Source organism: Gopherus flavomarginatus, chromosome 8 (genome assembly GCF_025201925.1).
Source record: "Gopherus flavomarginatus isolate rGopFla2 chromosome 8, rGopFla2.mat.asm, whole genome shotgun sequence".
In the NCBI taxonomy this organism is placed as follows: domain Eukaryota; kingdom Metazoa; phylum Chordata; order Testudines; family Testudinidae; genus Gopherus; species Gopherus flavomarginatus.
Genome location: NC_066624.1, coordinates 39922237 through 39939843, shown reverse-complemented (window position 1 = coordinate 39939843; position 17607 = coordinate 39922237).

Below are 17607 nucleotides of genomic sequence, written 5' to 3'. Positions count from 1 at the left end.
GGCTCATGAAGCCATACACAGGCAGTCTGGACAGTAGTAAGGAGCAATTCAGCTATAAGCTGAGCAAGTGCAGAATGGTGGTAGAATGTGCCTTTGGACATTTAAAAGCTCACTGGCACTGTTTGCTGATTAGGTTAGACCTCAGCACAACCAATATTCCCATTTTTATTGCTGCTTGCTATGTGCTCCATAATATCTGTGAGAGTAAGGGGGAGATGTTTTTGGCGGGGTGAGAGGTTGAGGCAAATTGTCAGGCGGCCAGTTTTGACCAGCCAGACCCCAGGATGATTAGAAGAGCACAGCTAGGTGCACTGCGCATCAAAGAGGCTTTGAAAACCAGTTTCATGACTGGCAAGGCTACAGTATGACAGTTGTGTGTGTTTCTCCTTGATGCAAAACCGCCTCTTTTGTTGAAATTACTTCCCTGTAATCCAATCGCCCTCTCCCCCTCAACCACAGCTGGGAAAGGAAATAAAGTCCCTATTGTTTTGAATCCATGCATTCTTTATTTATTTTAAAAAAAGTGAGATCACTGACAAGGTAGCCCAGGTGCGGTGGGGGAGGCAGGAAGGACAAGGCCACATTGCTTATTGTAGCCACACTACAAATCAAAGCTGTTTGAATGAAAGCCTTCTGTTGCTTGGGCCATCCTCTGGAGTGGAGTGTCTGGGTGCCTAGAGCCTCCCCCCCCAATATTCTTGGGCATCGAGGTGAGGAGGATATGGAACTTGGTGAGAAGGGCAGGTGGTTATACAATGGATGCAGCAGCGATCTGTGCTCTTGTTGCCTTTCCTGCTGCTCCACCAGATGCCTGGTCATGTCTGTTTGCTTCCCCATTAGCCTCAGCATCTTCTCCTGTGTGTTCTGATCATGCTCACTGAATGCTTTCCTGGCCTCTGCCACCGAATGCCTCCATGCATTCAGCTGTGCCCTATCGATATGGTGGGGTGCTGCATAAGCTCTGAAAACATCTCATTGTGAGTGCATTTTTTTCACCTTCTAATCGACAATAACCTCAGGGACGGAGATGATACAGGGAGCATAGAAACATTTGCACCTGCAGGAGGGATAAAAAGGGAGAGTAAAATTTAAGAAGATATATTTCTGAGAACAAAAGGGAGACTCTTTTACAGTGAATCAAGCAATTCACAGCAGACAGCACATGTGCTTTAGGTACAAGGTCACATTTTGCCTTTTATATTGAGTGCCTGCCGGTATGGTGACATATCATACATGCGTGGGCAACAGAATTCGGTTTCCAGACAGCCATGGTAAGCCAAAGGGTACATGGGGTTGGCTTCGAACGCCTTCATAACATGTTTCAAACTGTAGCTCCCTCCTTTCCTATAGCAAGCAATGCCGGTTGGGTTTGCCATTTAAAAGGAGGGGGCTGTGAATTTGGGTTGGATGTGCAGCACACCTCTCCTCTCACTGCGTGGCTACTCTCAGGGATGATCCCTTTTGCCAAGTGCAAGCAGCCCAGCATGAACAGGGTCCTTTTATTGTTCCCTTGCAAAAATTCCCCTATTTCAACCAGGTGACCATGAATGATATCACTCTCATGAGGCTGAAAGATAAAGACCAATGTTGCATGAATGCAACCAAAACCCAGGACCATTCGCTGCCATGCTTTGTGCTGCAATGATTCCAGACAACTTGCTACTGGCTTGGCGTTGTAAAGTGTCCTACCGTGGAGGATGAAATAAGGCAGCCCTGCCCCGAAACCTTCTGCACAGGGTTTCAGAGTACCTCCAGGAGAGCTTCATGGAGATGTCCCTAGAGGATTCCCGCTCCATCCCCAGACACATTAACAGACTTTTCCAGTAGCTGTGTTGGCTGCAAATGCATCCCAATTCTTCAGGGCAAATCAAACATTAAATTGCTTTTAACCCCTGTAGTGTAGTTACAAACGTGCACTCACCAGAGGTGCCTCCTCCGCCTTCAGGGTCCGGGAACCCGCTGTGGGAGGGTATTGGCTCCAGGGTGATGAAAAGGTCCTGGCTGCCAGGGAGAACAGATTCTCCGCTTGCCTGCTGTGCATTCTCCTTCTCCTCTTCCTCATCCACAAAATCATCCTCCATGTTGTGTGAGACTCCCCCTTGTAGGTGTCCATGGACAGTAGTGGGGTACTGGTAGGGTCCCCCCATAGAATGGCATGCAGCTGATCATAGAAGCAGAATGTATGGGGCTCTGACCCGGAGCAACCGTTTGCCTCCTTTGTCTTTTGGTAGACTTGTCTGAGCTCCTTAACTTTCACTTGGCACTGCTGTGTCCCCCTGGTGTAGCCTCTTTCGACCATGCCCTCTGTGATTTTGTCATATATATTAGCATTTCTTCTTTTTGATCAGAGGGGGAGGGATAGCTCAGTGGTTTGAGCATTGGCCTGCTAAACCCAGGGTTGTAAGTTCAATCCTTGAGGGGGCCATTTGGGGATTGGTCCTGCTTTGAGCAGGGAGTTGGACTAGATGATCTCCTGAGGTCCCTTCCAACCCTAATAATCTATGATTCTGCCTGCACAGATTCTTCTCCTCCTACAGCAATCAGATCCAGTGTCTCCCATTCACTGCATGCTGGAGGTCAATTGCAATTCTGGGACTGGATGGTCACCTGTGCTGCTGAGCTCACCAGGCTGACCAAACAGGAAATGAAATTCAAAAGTTCCCAGGACTTTTCCTGTGTACCCAGCTAGTGCATTGGAGTTGAAAGTGCCATCCAGAGTGGTCACACTGGAGCACTCTGGGATAACTCCCAGAGGCCAATACTGTCAAATTGCACAATGCTGCATCTGCACTACCCCAAATCAACCCAAGAAGGTCAATTTTAGCACTACTTCCCTCACCAGGGAGGAGAACAGCAGTTGATTTTAAGAGCCCTCTAGGTCAGGGGATCTCAAACTGGGGGTCAAGACCCCTCAGGGGGTCACAAGGTTATTACATGGGGGATCTTGAGGTGTCAGCCTCCCCCCCAAACCCCACTTTGCATCCAGCATTTATAATGGTGTTCAATATATAAAAAATTGTTTTTAATTTATAAAGGGAGTCGCACTCAGAGGCTTGCTATGTGAAAGGGATCACCAGCACAAAAGTCTGAAAACCACTGCTCTAGATCAACGGAACAGGATTGGTTGTGTAGCCTTATTGCTTATAAAATTGACCTAATGCAACTAAATTCAACCTAATGTCATAGTGTAGACCATGGCATATATTGGTTTGCTCTGATGTTGTAAGAAACTCTCTCCAATGGACTCTGGAAAATCTTCCACAGGCATTTACTTTGGAATTAGTTGATCTTATCAATTTCTGTTGTAAATGTACATGACTCTGCTCTGTAAAGGAGGACAGATATAATGTTGGTGTTAGCTCTTTGGCAATGTACATTGGTAAATTCTGGCTCCTTCTCCAGCTCAGGTTGGCCACACCTGCTCTAGCCCCTTGGCTACTCTCCTCAGGACAGGGAAAATAGACTTGCTCCAACCTCAGAGGGAGAGGACAGTGAGTCTACCAGCTGCCCCAAGCCATCCCAGCGGTCAGCAATAGGCCAGCAGGGCCTCTCATTGAGAATACACGAGCTGGGGAGACCAACATGTGGTGGAAGTTAGGGATGGTTGGCAAGTGGAAAGGTAAGGGAGGGGAGTCTTGTGCGTAGTCCATACATTTTGATAAGCACACAGTTTTTAGGGGTTTTCCCATCGCTGGTTCAATATCTATTTATACAATATTTATCCATGGTTTGTGTGCTTTGGTACACTTTTCATTGTACTCCCTCCCATTTCAGTCATGGTACAATTGCCTGGAGCAGAGAGTGTAGGATTGAGTGGACTTCATGGGAGAACCGGTCTTTTAGGAGAGTCTGAGCACTGTCTGAGTTCTGAGGGCCTAAAAATGAAGATCTTATAAAATAGCCTAAAATGTACTGCAATGCAAAGCTAACCCTCCAGTGGCAAGCTCTGCCCCCACAGCTCCAGTGCACCTGGAGAATTATTGCTGCATTTTTCAAATATAGGCCATACATGCCAACAAGCTACATTTTTACTGCCATATTTGTGGGCATAGCTGCACAAACTCTATTCATGACAATTGTATGGCTAAATCCCAGTCTGCTCACAATATACTCCTAGATTTGAGCAGTATGCAGTGAGTGTTGGTGGAGAGAAGCCATGCTCACTTTCTGTGAGTTACTATCTAGCTGTGGTACTTATGCCCTGTCAAAGGACATGCATGCCTTGTGGCATCCCCTGCTGGCCAAGCATGGCTTTGTAGCACCCCTCTTCATGTTCCCCTTCATAGATTCATAGAATCATAGAATATTAGGGTTGGAAGGGACCTCAGGAGGTCATCTAGTCCAACCCCCTGCTCAAAGCAGGACCAATCCCCAACTAAATCATCCCAGCCAGGGCTTTGTCAAGCCTGGCCTTAAAAATCTCTAAGGATGGAGACCCTCCCTAGGTAACCCATTCCAGTGCTTCACCACCCTCCTAGTGAAAATTTTTTTCCTAATATTCAACCTAAACTGCCCCCACTTCAACTTGAAACCATTACTCCTTCTTCTGTCATTTGGTACCACTGAGAACAGTCTAGAGCCATCCTCTTTGGAACCCCCTTTCAGGTAGTTGAAAGCAGCTATCAAATCCCCCCTCATTCTTCTTTTCTGCAAACTAAACAATCCCAGTTCCCTCAGCCTCTCCTCATAAGTCATGTGCTCCAGCCCCCTAATCATTTTTGTTGTCCTCCACAGGACTCTTTCCAATTTTTCCACATCCTTCGTGTAGTGTGAGGCTCAAAACTGGACACAGTACTCCAGATGAGGCCTCACCAATGTCGAATAGAGGGGAATGATCACGTCCCTCGATCTGCTGGCAATGCCCCTACTTATACAGTCCAAAATGCTGTTAGCCTTCTTGGCAACAAGGGCACACTGTTGACTCATATCCAGCTTCTCGTCCACTAGGTCCTTTTCTGCAGTACTGCTGCCTAGCCATTCAGTCCCTAGTCTGTAGCAGTGCATGGGATTATTCCATCCTAAATGCAGGACTCTGCACTTGTCCTTGTTGAACCTCATCGTATTTCTTTTGGCCCAATCCTCTAATTTGTCTAGGTCCCTCTGTAACCTATCCCTACCTTCCAGCGTATCTACCATTCCTCCAAGTTTATTATCATCTGCAAACTTGCTGAGGGTGCAGTCTAAGCAGACTAAGCAACTTGCCCAAGGTCTAAAACAAAGTCTGGCAAAGCAGGAACTTGGACCTGGGTCTCCCAAGTCTGATATTAGTGCCTCAACTACTGGAGGATCCTACCTCTCATCCATCCCCCATGGCCATTCTCAGTTTCCACTTCCCAGATTCTTACAGATGTTTTCAAAAAGAGCAGTGAGATTTATATGTGTATGCTTTCTGCTGTGTGTGAAATACTGCCTACCAGTATCTGCCTAGGGAGGCAGAAAGAGGGGTCATTTACCACAAAGTTTTATATGAAATGACTAAAGTGTATCTAGAAACACTAAACCATCCAAGTAACTATCCACAGAAAGGATCTCTGGGAGAAATGTGTCAGACAGGGTCAGACACAGGCACAGAGTAGTGCTCTAGTGGTTCGTAGGCTCTTTGCCTACTGTGGTAAAATAGGAAGGGGAGTGACTGGGCCTTGCACCTCCTTCATATAAACCTGGGCCTCCAAACATCCAGTGCCAGCAGTGCTCACGTGAGCCCAACAGGCAGAGCTTTCTGGAGGTTCTGAAGACTGATGTAGGCACCATGAGTAATTCTACAGAGGCAAAAAGCACAGCATAAGCACAGTATGCCAACATTTTTATGGCTGACTTAGAACAATGCTTCCTCAGCTCTCGTCCCCTAACACTCCTACTCTACTTGCGCTACATTGATGACATCTTCATCATCTGGACCCATGGAAAAGAAGCCCTTGAGGAATTCCACCATGATTTCAACAATTTCCATCCCACCATCAACCTCAGGCTGAACCAGTCCACACAAGAGATCCACTTCCTGGACACAATAGTGCTAATAAGCAATGGTCACATAAATACCACTCTATACCAGAAACCTACTGACTGTTATACTTATCTACATGCCTCCAGCTTTCATCCAGACCACACAAATTCATCCATTGTCTACAGCCAATCTCTAAGATACAACCACATTTGCTCCAACCCCTCAGACAGAGACAAACACCTACAAGATCTCTATCAAGCATTCTTACAACTACAGTACCCACCTGCTGAAATGAAAAAACAGATTGACAGAGCCAGAAGAGTACCCAGAAGTCACCTACTGCAGGACAGGCCCAACAAAGAAAGTAACAGAAAGCCGCTAGCCATCACCTTCAGCCCCCAACTAAAACCTCTCCAGTGCACCATCAAGGATCTACAACCTATCCTTAAGGATGATCCCTCACTCTCACAGATCTTGGGAGACAGGCCAGTCCTCACTTACAGACAGCTCCCCAGTCTGAAGCAAATACTCACCAGCAACCACACACCACACAACAAATACACTAACCCAGGAACCTATCCTTGCAACAAAGCCCATTGCCAACTCTGTCCACATATCTAATCAGGGGACACTATCATAGGACCTAATCACATCAGCCACACTATCAGAGGCTCATTCATCTGCACATCTATCAATGTGATATATGCCATCATGTGCCAGCAATGCCCCTCTGCCATGTACATTGGACAAACCGGACAGTCTCTACGCAAAAGAATAAATGGAGACAAATCAGACGTCAAGAATTATAACATTAAAAACCAGTCGGAGAACACTTCAACCTCCCTCATCACTCAATTACAGACCTCAAAGTCACAATATTCCAACAAAAAAACTTCAAAACCAGACTCCAATGAGAAACTGCAGAATTGGAATTACGGTAATTTGCAAAATGGACACCATTAAATTAGCTTTGAATAAAGACTGGGAGTGGATGGGTCATTACACAAAGTAAAACCTATTTCCCCTTGCTATTTTTCCCCCTACTGTTACTCACACCTTCTTGTCAACTGTTGGAAATGGGCCATCCTGATTATCACTACAAAAGTTTTTTTTCTCCTGCTGATAATAGCCCACCTTAACTGATTACTCTCATTATAGATAGTAGGGCAACACCCATTTTTTCATGTTCTCTGTGTATACATATCTTCCTACTGTATTTTCCACTGCATGCATCCAATGAAGTGGGTTTTAGCCCACGAAAGCTTATGCTCAAATAAATGTGTTAGTTTCTAAGGTGCCACAAGTACTCCTATTTCTTTTTGCTGATACAGACTAACACGCTACCACTCTGAAACCTGTCTACAGAGGCAGTACTCAAAGAAACACAGTTCCTGGTACGTAACCACTCCATCTTTGCTCCTTCCCCGTAACACTCTCTGTCCAGATTTATCACTTATACTTTGGAATCTTCTCCTTCCAGGGCCATTGCCAACTGCAGTTAGTCATCCTCTTGTCTGCCTGTCATCTTGACCCCAGGAAAGCTGCCTGGAATCTATCAAGGGGCTGGCTTCTTTGGTTTCTATAATCCTCCAAAATAACTTTCTCTTTGTCTTCTTGTCCAAATGGATTTGACATTCATCTAGTGACACTGAATAGCCAGTCTCCTCTTTCCTGTGGGTCCTTCTTCCTCTTCTCTTTCCCTTTTCCACTCCTGTTTTTTCCATTCCCCCTTCCCTTCTGAGTTTTTCATTTCTTCCATCTCATCCTCTCTTCTCCATGTCCTTGCTCATTTTCCTTCTGATTGCTCTACCACTAGAATATCTCTCATCAGAGTTTATGGCTACAATAACTGACCTAGATTGGATGTGCTAATTGAATCCTTGTGACCCTAGACACCCCTGGATTCACGTCCTACATGCTACTGCAATACTATTTGTATGAAATATGTCATGTGACGGGCCGGGTTAACCTTTTGTGGGCCCAGCGTCAAACTTATTTCTGAGCCCCCATGGGAGAAGTGGAGCATGGCGCAGGGAGGTCAGTCCCTAGAGAGAGGGGTCAGCCAAGGGCAATGGGGCATGGCATGGCAAGGGCGGCCCAGCTACGCCCAGCCCAGTGCAAGGGCAATATTTACATACCGGCAGTTGCCAGACACAGTGGCCCACCTGGCCCTGTGCTGCCAGCATGCCCCCTCCCCTCGGGGGCAGGCCCATGCTGCACCACACAGCCCCCCCACCCAACATCCTCCTGACTCCCTATGGCCAGAGCCCTGCCGAGACCCCACCACACAAATGCCCAGCACCCTGCACAACACTACTTCTGCCCAGCACCTCCCTGCCCACAGCCCCACTACAACTCCTCAGCACCCCCCACAGAACCCTCACTCCCTAGTGCCCAACATACACATCTTCCCTGCCCACTCACAGCCCAGCACTGCCCCCGCAAGTAATCCACTCCCCCACATCCTGCCTCCCGGCCGCACTCACTGGCCCTGCTGGGAGGCAACTGTGTTTGCCAGGCTGAGCTGGCAGTGCAGCCAGAGCTGGTCCCGGGGCAGGGAATCACTCCAGTCCCTCGGGAGTGGTGTGATCAGCCAGGCCAAGACCTGCCCCGGTTGGACTCCCTCAAGACGCACTTCCCCTGGAGGGGCCCAGTCAAGCTCCCCACACTGTCCTCTTCCCCACCCCACCGTACCCCACCCCCAGCTGAGACTAGTCAGGCTTCTGCACGAGTCCCAGGCAGCTCAGCTCCAGGGAGACAGGTGGGACCCCACAGGTGGTAGGAAGCAGTCTGCCCAGAGCCAGAGGTGCACTGGGGTCCAGCCAGGGGACAGAGAGGAGCGGGGGGTGAGAGGCAAGGAGGCAGCAGGCGGGCAGGCCAAGAGGAGCAAGAGGTAGGCAGTGGGAGCCAGAGGGGTCTTAGGGCGCAGTGCAAGTGGAGCAGGCTGGTGCCCCTTCTGAGCATGGGCCCAGCTCCATGGAGCCACTGGAGCCATTGTAAACCTGGGACTGGCCATGTGAGGGATGATATGAATGCTATTAACATGCTGGATATTAATAGTGTAAAATGCACATGTTCACCTGATATGTGAAGTTATGAATTCCCTCTTTGTAATGTTACTAGAACATGTTTAAGAGAAAGACAGACTAGTCTAGATAAAGGTGATAAACAAAGTCTGTCCTAGACGAAGGAATGAGTGAGGGTTTACTCAATATACACAATAGCCATAAACAAATCTATCAAGCTAAATCAGTGGGGGTTATCTTGAGCCTGAACTATAGAGACAGAGAATTAACATGGCTCCTGCACCCCAGAGAGGCCCAGAAGATTGAATCCCCAGGAGTCTTCCTGGCTTGTAAAACAAAGACATCCCTTTGGGAATATGAGGAACAGAGAGAGATTCCACCTTGTATTTTCACCTCAAGGAGCCAAAGAAATTAAGCAATATGATCTCTGTGTTGGGTCCTGGCCAGGAAAGCTGGAAAGGAGACTGGGAGTGAGCAAAACCATCTTCAACAAAGACTGTCTCATTCTAGCTTAAGTTTTAGACTTCTAGATGCGTTTTCATTTTTATTTGCTTGTATCTGTCTCTAACTTTACCTTATTTTACTTGTAATCATTTAATCTATACTCTTTTGTCAATAAACTTTATTTTTGCTATAAACCAATGCAGTGCTGTGTTTGAAGAGAAGGGTGTGTTTGCCCCAGTTAAATTAATAAGCTGTGATGTACTGACTCTTTAATAAAGCAGTGAACTTAATATCTTCTGAGACTGCACAGAAGATAGGGACAGAGTGTTGCAGAGAAACAGCTCTGAGGGGCTTGGAGGCTGGAGTTTGCTCATTGTTACCTGGTAGGCAAGGTATGGGCAGGAAGAGTCGTGAGGAAGACGGGCTTGTCTGGCAGGGAGTTGACACACAGTCTCATCCTCCACAATGCTCACTCTTGCTGAGGCAGAGAGGGAACACAGCGGCTCACAGCTCTAGGTATTCCCAGCAGTGGGTTGCACAGCCCTCTATCAGCAATATGTGCACTCTGTCCCCCTTACTCAGTTTAATGCGGGAACAAAAGACTATTCTTCCATAGTCCTTGTGTGTATAGTATGTGTGCACATGAGGGGCAGAAATGTACTGCCGGTCAAAACTGGGGTACATTAACAGAATTGTATTGGAGGCCCAGGACTACATCAGTAGCAGGTGCTGTGAGTCAAGATGGAGGTGCTGCAACAGCAGGGACCATGCAGTTCAGGAGTGAGGGGTACTGGCAAAGCTGGGGAGGAGCACATCTCTGAATGGACAAACAAACCAAACTGACCCCACCACTCTAATGTTAAAATTAGTTTGACTATGGACATGAGATGGGTGACCCAGTTCAGATAAGGTAAGAACCATCCTGAACCTTCACCCAGAATCCTCCAAGAAGTTTAAAAAACTGCAGTGAGCTTTCATCCTTGCTATTTAGCATTTTCCCAGTTCACCTCTGTACTCCTGCATCCCGGCCAGGCCCAGTGAAGGGTGTGCTCAGATCCATTTCCAGTCCAGACAGGCAGTGGTTTGGCTGGCACAGAGAAGCACCTCAGCTCTTGGGGGCTCATCTGATCTAAAACAAATCTCTGACTTATCTGAGGTTTACTCATCACGATCCAGGGCTCCTCCCAGCCCCATTTCCCTTCTTTGCCTCCCGCTCCTGAGTCACCTAAATGACTAGGGAGAAGGAGGCAGTGAGGGGTAGGAAGTTGCTAACATGGTAGCTGACCCCACCCACCCTACAGCTCTCTAAGACCCTCTCCCTCCTGGCCTCACAATCTACTCCCCGCCCAGGACCGGCTCTAAGCACCAGCAAACCAAGCTCGTGCTTGGGGTGGCACAATTTCGCCAGCGGCATTCCGGATACTTTTTTTTTTTTTGCTTGGGGCAGCAAAAAACCTAGAGCCAGCTCTACCCCCACCCACCATGTAACCCCCTCCTACTCCATTATCTTTTGAACCTCCCTCATTGTGGGGTCCAACAACCCTAGAAGCCTGTCAGCTGGACCTTACTGATGGTGAATTATCTTCTTTCATGATCTGGGGCACATAGCCCCAAAAGTCTGTGATATTTTAATTCAGTGGCAGCCAGGGCCAGCAGAAAGACTTCCACAGCATCTAAGCCACACACAGGCCGCTTGTCTCTTGCAGCTGCCTCCTCCAAACAGCTCTGTCCTTGGAGATTCTTGCTGGGGAAGGGAATATGTCAGGACAGTCATATATAGGAAGGGAATGGGGAGGGGTCGTTTGCAAAGAGAGAGGGAGCTGGCGATGATCTCACTGAGGTCGGAGACCTCGTGGAGTGTGAGAGTGCTGCAAGAGGGGGCATTGCTGGGCAATTGCAGGTTGGGCGCCTTAAAATATGTGGATAGGAATATTTATCTGAAGTGAGTCTCTTGGGGCTGGGCTGTGCCCAGGGAGGAAGATCCCTCCTTACACCTTTATGTGGGTTACCAAGATCTTGGGCTCAGGTGTGTAGAGTAAGCTGGGCCCTTCCCTGAAGCCTTGCCTCCATTGGCCTTAACTTGCTTACCAGAATAGCTGAATCAGAACAGGGGGGCAGGCTAGTAATTTGCTGCTGCTAAAGACCAGTATTAGGTCACTACCCCTGGAGCAAGGAGGAAACAGGGAGGAATTGTGACTCAGGAGAGTGAGGCTACTCCTTGGGCAGTGCAACTTATACACCATCTTTTCTCAGAGCTGTGTGTAAAGGCACAACCTAGCACTTTGCCCCATACCTTGACTAACAGAGGTTGCTGTCAGGTCAGGAGAATTGTGCATCTGTAGAGCTTTGTTGGGGGTTAAGGGCAAGGTACAGCAGGCAGTGCTGCTGGTCATGGCAGAGTTGTATTGCCAGAACTATGTGAAATCTCCAGGACTAGAGTAGCAGGGGTGGCTCTAAAGCGGGACTTAAGGGCACTGGTAGAGCTGTGTGGAGCGCCCAGGACTGGAACAGCGGGAGGGGCTGCAGGTGAAGATTGAGGTGCAATAGGAGAGCTGCTTGTCTAGCCAGGAGGAGACATGAAGGCTACGGTGGATGTGTGAGATGGGGAGAGAGACTGTACAGCTACTAACTGGGAGGAGAAAAGATTTACAGAAGTCTCTACAGTCACAGTGCTGGAGGCAAAGGTCAGATCAGACTGATGAGAAAGCCAAGCCAAGAGGATAGATGGGAATCCTGGGCACAAAGGATGAGTTAGTGGAGGGGGCCTGTGCCATGAAGGTCACTTGGTCTCTGAGAAGAAGCTAAGGCTAAGGCTAAGGCTGCATAGATCTGTCCAGTCATGAATCCTCCCTTCCCTAAGAGCTCATCCAAGGTAACACTCAGAAACTATCCCAGCCAATGCAGGAGGAAGAAGGGAATCCTGGAAGCAGCCTGGAGCACAGAACTTGTGTGTTCTGAGAAGATGGGGGCCAGAAGGAGGTTCTCAGAAGGAAGGGGCCAGAATTCATGCACTCCCCCAACAAAAGCCCTGCTTAAAACAGCTTGATATTCTGTGATGTCCTCACTCTTTGTATATTTTTCTGTCCTGGTCAAATTCATGTGTGAATTGCACAAGCATTGTGGAAGAGACTCTCCACCAAACTAGGGCCAATGGACAGTTCCTAGGTCCTAGAACCATAGCCAGATGCATCTTAGACTCTGTTCTCCTTTCTCCATTGAAAAAGGACTTTGTGAGGCAGGTTTGAGTCCATCAGTGGCGCATTGTGGGGGCAGCTCAATTCTGAAAGTGTGTGAAAACCACATTCCCCTCTGACTCTGCAGAAAGGAGGGTCCTGCAAATCAAGATTGTGGGAGTCCATTGGGAGAAAAGTGTGTGCTTGAAGTCCAGTACAGGATGGACATGACCACTGAATTTCTCTCTCACAATCAGGGAGGATCTTCCAGACTGGGGGTGGGCCACTGCTGTGGCAATGTGAAAGTGAAACTGTGGATTGATGGCTTGATCCAAAGCCCATTGAAGTTAATAGAAAGAGTCCCATTGACCATTTGCCTTGGTTCAGGCCCTGAATGGAGCGTGAATTCCTTTCTTGCCCTGAGTGAGGACGGTTGGGAGGCAACAGAGCACAATCACCTCCATTCTCTCTTTAACCCTGAGATCTCTGGCTTCCGCTCTGTGAGTTTAGTTAAATCAGACCTTTGCCGTTATTGGCAAACAATTTTGTTCTTTTGAATAAAACATCTTTCCCAATGCTGTCATCCCTGCCCGAGCCACAGAGAAGTGGTATCTCAGCCTACTCCTTTAAATCAAGAGAAAATTATTTGTGTCCTTGGAAGCTGGGAGAATAACAACCAAAGAAAGCCAGGCGCCACGGGAGGAATTCATTTGTAAGTTAATGAAGATTGTGCAGAGGGGGCGGGATGAGGATAGGGACTGTTTCTGGGCAGTGTTTGCCAAGCTAAGCCTCCTTCTGTTGGCACTGCGTTCCCCATGGAGAGACGGCTGGACGGTTTAAATACCACTTGCGTAACTGAGGGGCAGATGATAATGAAACATTTCTTTACACAACGACATCCGCTGTGTCTCAGCCTGAGACTCTCGGGAGGAAATCCAGCACAACAGGGAAGAAGAGATGGGGGGAAATGAAGAGGGAAAAAAAACTCATTCCCTAGTTTTGTGCCGTATCATAAAAATCAGCCATCTGTGTGATATTTTTCATATAGTTTGCAATTTGTCGCATTGAAGCAGATTCATCCCTCATTGAAGCCCATTGAAGTTGCTGGCAGTGCACGGGGAGGAGTCTGGTCTGCACAGTGCATTGTGCATGCAATCCATTGTATGAAACACAAAACATATGAATGGGATGGAAGTAAATATGCCCCTGGGATTATGCTGCTGGCCTCCAGGCAAGAGGGAGGGCCAGAAGAATGGAGAGGAGGCAGGAAGCAGCAGCTCATACTCCAGACAGTGGGGGTGTCTCGATGAGTTTTTCCAGGTGGTGTTTGGTTCAGATGAGGTCATTGTGGGCTCTGACCTTGTTCCATTACTGCAGTTTGTGCAGGCTGCTGAAGGGGGACCGGGATTGGGTGCCCAAAAGCTAGCTGGTCTTGTGGAGGCAGCAGAGTATGTGCCTGGGTGCCATAAATTCTTGGGTTTGACTCCCAGTTCTGCCACTGCCTTGCTGCTTGGACTTGGACAGTCATTTAACTGCTCCAGCCCTCGATTTCCCAGTCTGTGAAATAGGGATAACACCACCACCAGCTCTTGTCTGGCTGTTGTGCAGATTAGTTCATATCTGTACAATACCTAGCAGCACAGACATAGTAAATACTGCATTTCCATCACCCTCCCCTCCCTGCCAATTCAGAAAGAATGAGTGATAGCGTAAGAGAAACTGTATAATAAGAGATTTGCTAAGGTGTGTACATGTGGCCTGCTCTTATTTGGACATCTGTGCTGATGGGACTCATGTGCTGTGGACAGAAAGAGAATAAATATCCATCAATAACATTAATCCATAGTCCCGGTGCACACATGGCCCTTCAGACTAGAGGGCTAAATACCTCTGCAGTAGCGTTTAGCACCACCTAGGTGGTCATTATCAGCCAAGTGAGCCTGCAGAGAGAAAAGCGGCAGTGATAGGGTGTGACAGTGGCCTTTAATAACAGAAAATAACAGCTGCATGGAAGGCATTACCCCCCCGCAAATGAGCTTCAGTGCAGTCCATGTAATAAGACACTGGGTGTTCGGGGAGAGAGAATGGACAGGTTAGGGAGGGAAACCCTATTATTAACTGTGGTTTACTGGCAGCGGAGACACTAGAGAGATTGCTGCTGTTGAGTGAGGGAGAGAAAGGGGGTATGTCACACTCAACTGATCTTCTTCATGCAATTCCCTGATTAAGGAACAGCAGAGGATTCAAGTACTGCTTAGTAACAACTTCACTTTCTCCAGGCAAAAAAGAAAGAACCTTACCCAGAGCCTCAGCTGCTGTAAATCAGAGCCGTCCGGCTGAAGTCAATGGCACTGTGGCGACATACGCTGGCTGAGCATCTGGCCCATTCACTCACAGGCTGAACTCTTCCTAGGAACGAGATGCAGACTTTATTTCCTTTTGTTTCCTGTGTAGACAACCCTAGAGATCAGAGTCTCTCCTAGACAATAGGGCAGTCATGTAAACTTTCCCAAACAAACCACCCCCTTCATGGATGTGCCTCAGCCTTCACTGTTGTTTTACAACCAAGTTTGGAACCCCATCATCTAACAGACAGAGGCACAGAGAGATGACGTAACTTGCACAAGGTCATACAGCTGGGCAGTGGTGACTCCCATTCCAGTGCTCTATCTGCCTCTCACTGACCTGGAGGGACCATCTCTAACAGCAGAAGAGTATCAGAGGGGTAGCCAGGTTAGTGTGGATCTGTAAAAAGCAACAAAGAGTCCTGTGGCACCTTATAGACTAACAGATGTATTGGAGCATGAGCTTTCGTGTGAATGCCCATTTCGTCAAAAGAGGAGTACACTCTTCAGGACCCATGCAGTGCTTGATACTTCTTCAGAGTCTAACAACTAATCACAGTGTGGGAATGGTTTCTGGATGTGAATACCTTTCCAACTGGAGGTGGGCTCATTTCACGATGGTCACTGAACAGCCATCAGGTGGTAACCACTTGCAGTTGTTAGCAGCCTGGCTGGGTGCTACACTGCACCTGGTGAAAGTCTCTTTTCCCCACTACTCAGTTCCTGAACCATCTGTTCCCCCAGATGCAGTTTTACATCTTGCAGCGAAGTCAATGTAGATTGGTGGATGAGGAGGAGGGCGGGGAGTGGGAGAGGCACCATGCATGAAGAATGTGAATATTATACCCACTGCCATCCCCTTTTCTGCCTCTGTGGAGTTGTAATGAGGCTTCCATTTACTGTCTTGGGGCTCTACTGGATGGGGAGGGAACACAGGCTCTTGACTTAGCATGCAGAGGTGCTAGGAGGTGTGCAGGTTCCATATGATTTTACTGACGGATGCTTGTAGTGATCATTTGGCTGGTTAGATCACATCTTACTTTCCAAAAGCCAGTTTCCATGTGGCCTAATAAGCTTTCCCTTCACCTCAATTGCTGTGTAGGGCTGTCCGTTATAAGATCTGATTGGAACTGCTGCAGATAAATAACATTACACCTAGTGGGAGTAGCAATGTGAGCCAGCTCTGACCCAATTAACTTGTTTTGGCATGACAGGGACTAACAGAATCAATTTGTCCTTCTGAGATAGAGATTTTCCTTCTTTTGCTGTGTCTGATTTGGGGAGATGACTGTTCATTCAGATGGCAAGGACAAAAGAGGGGCTGCAAAGTTCATCTTTTTGACAGAAGGTGTGTGTGATTTAATCATAGATATGCCTGAGTTTTTCAATATATGTATGCTTTGGCCATGTTTATAGGTGTTTGTGTGTGTAGAGGAGCTAACTGTGGACTATTGGTACCCATGTTCTTTATCTGAAGTGCCGTGAGGGTATGATTCTGTACATATACGTGGAGGTTCTCATATATACAAATGTGGTTTTAGACCAGGTGTTCGGGTGGATTGTGTATAGGAAACTGTGTATGTACATTTGGATGAGCTGCATACATTGTGTGTGTGTGTGTGTGTGTATGTTTGGAGTGCTTATGTGCATAGATATGCCAATGGATGGTGCACATGTGATGGTTAATCATGTAAATGTTCTTCTTCAAGTGGTTCATGTGTATTGCACCCAGGTGTACACATGCCCAGTATGCCCAGAGCCAGAAAATTTTCTGTACCATTACTGGTCAGGGAAGCATATGCACTGCATGCCTCCTGCTGGCCCCTCCCAAGGCTATTTAAGGGCACCACCACCCCGACCTCGGTTCTTTCTCACCGCCCCAGCCTGATTCGGAGCTCCCTGTGTGGTTTACCTCATGATTAATATGCAATTAGTGTTTTTTTTTCCTCTTACCTGCTAGTGTTTGTTAGTTAGTGCAGCAGTAGTACCCAGTAGCTAGTAGTTTAGGTAGTTATTTAGCTTAGATTACAAGCAAGCTGGTAGCGTGCCATCACTAGGCTTCAAACATTGACTATCACATGGGGTAGCTATTTTTGACAGTGATCCCCACCTGCGCTGCCTCTAATGCCTCAATGAGGGCATATTAAAGAGAGGTGCAATACCGTCATTCCTTCACAAAGAGGATGCAGACTTTGTAGAGACTTACGGCCTGAAGCAGCACCTCTTGGAACTGGCAATGATGCCTGTGGGCCTTGCCAGGGAATACATCACATGTCTCTATGTGAGACAGAGGTATGTATATCTATCATTCTCTATAGAGATAGAAAGAGAGTCATGTACCTTTATTTGCTATTTTTCTCACTGTCTCTGATACTATGGGATAGTATTAAAATGGAAAAAAGTCGATTGTTATGAAGGAGATTAGAGAGATACAATGATAGTAAACAGTCAGTATGAAAGTTTTAGAGTTCATTTAAATAGCTGAAAGCTAAGAAATAAAAATGAGGACATAAGATGACAAAGCGCCAGGTTTAATTTTTAAAGCAAATTTTACTTAACATTTTCTACTGATGCCCAGGCAAATTTCCATCTGTGCAGAACCCTTCCCTTCTATGGTGACACTGAATACATGATGTCAAGTAACACACAGACTGAAGCTATGTTAATGTCAGCTT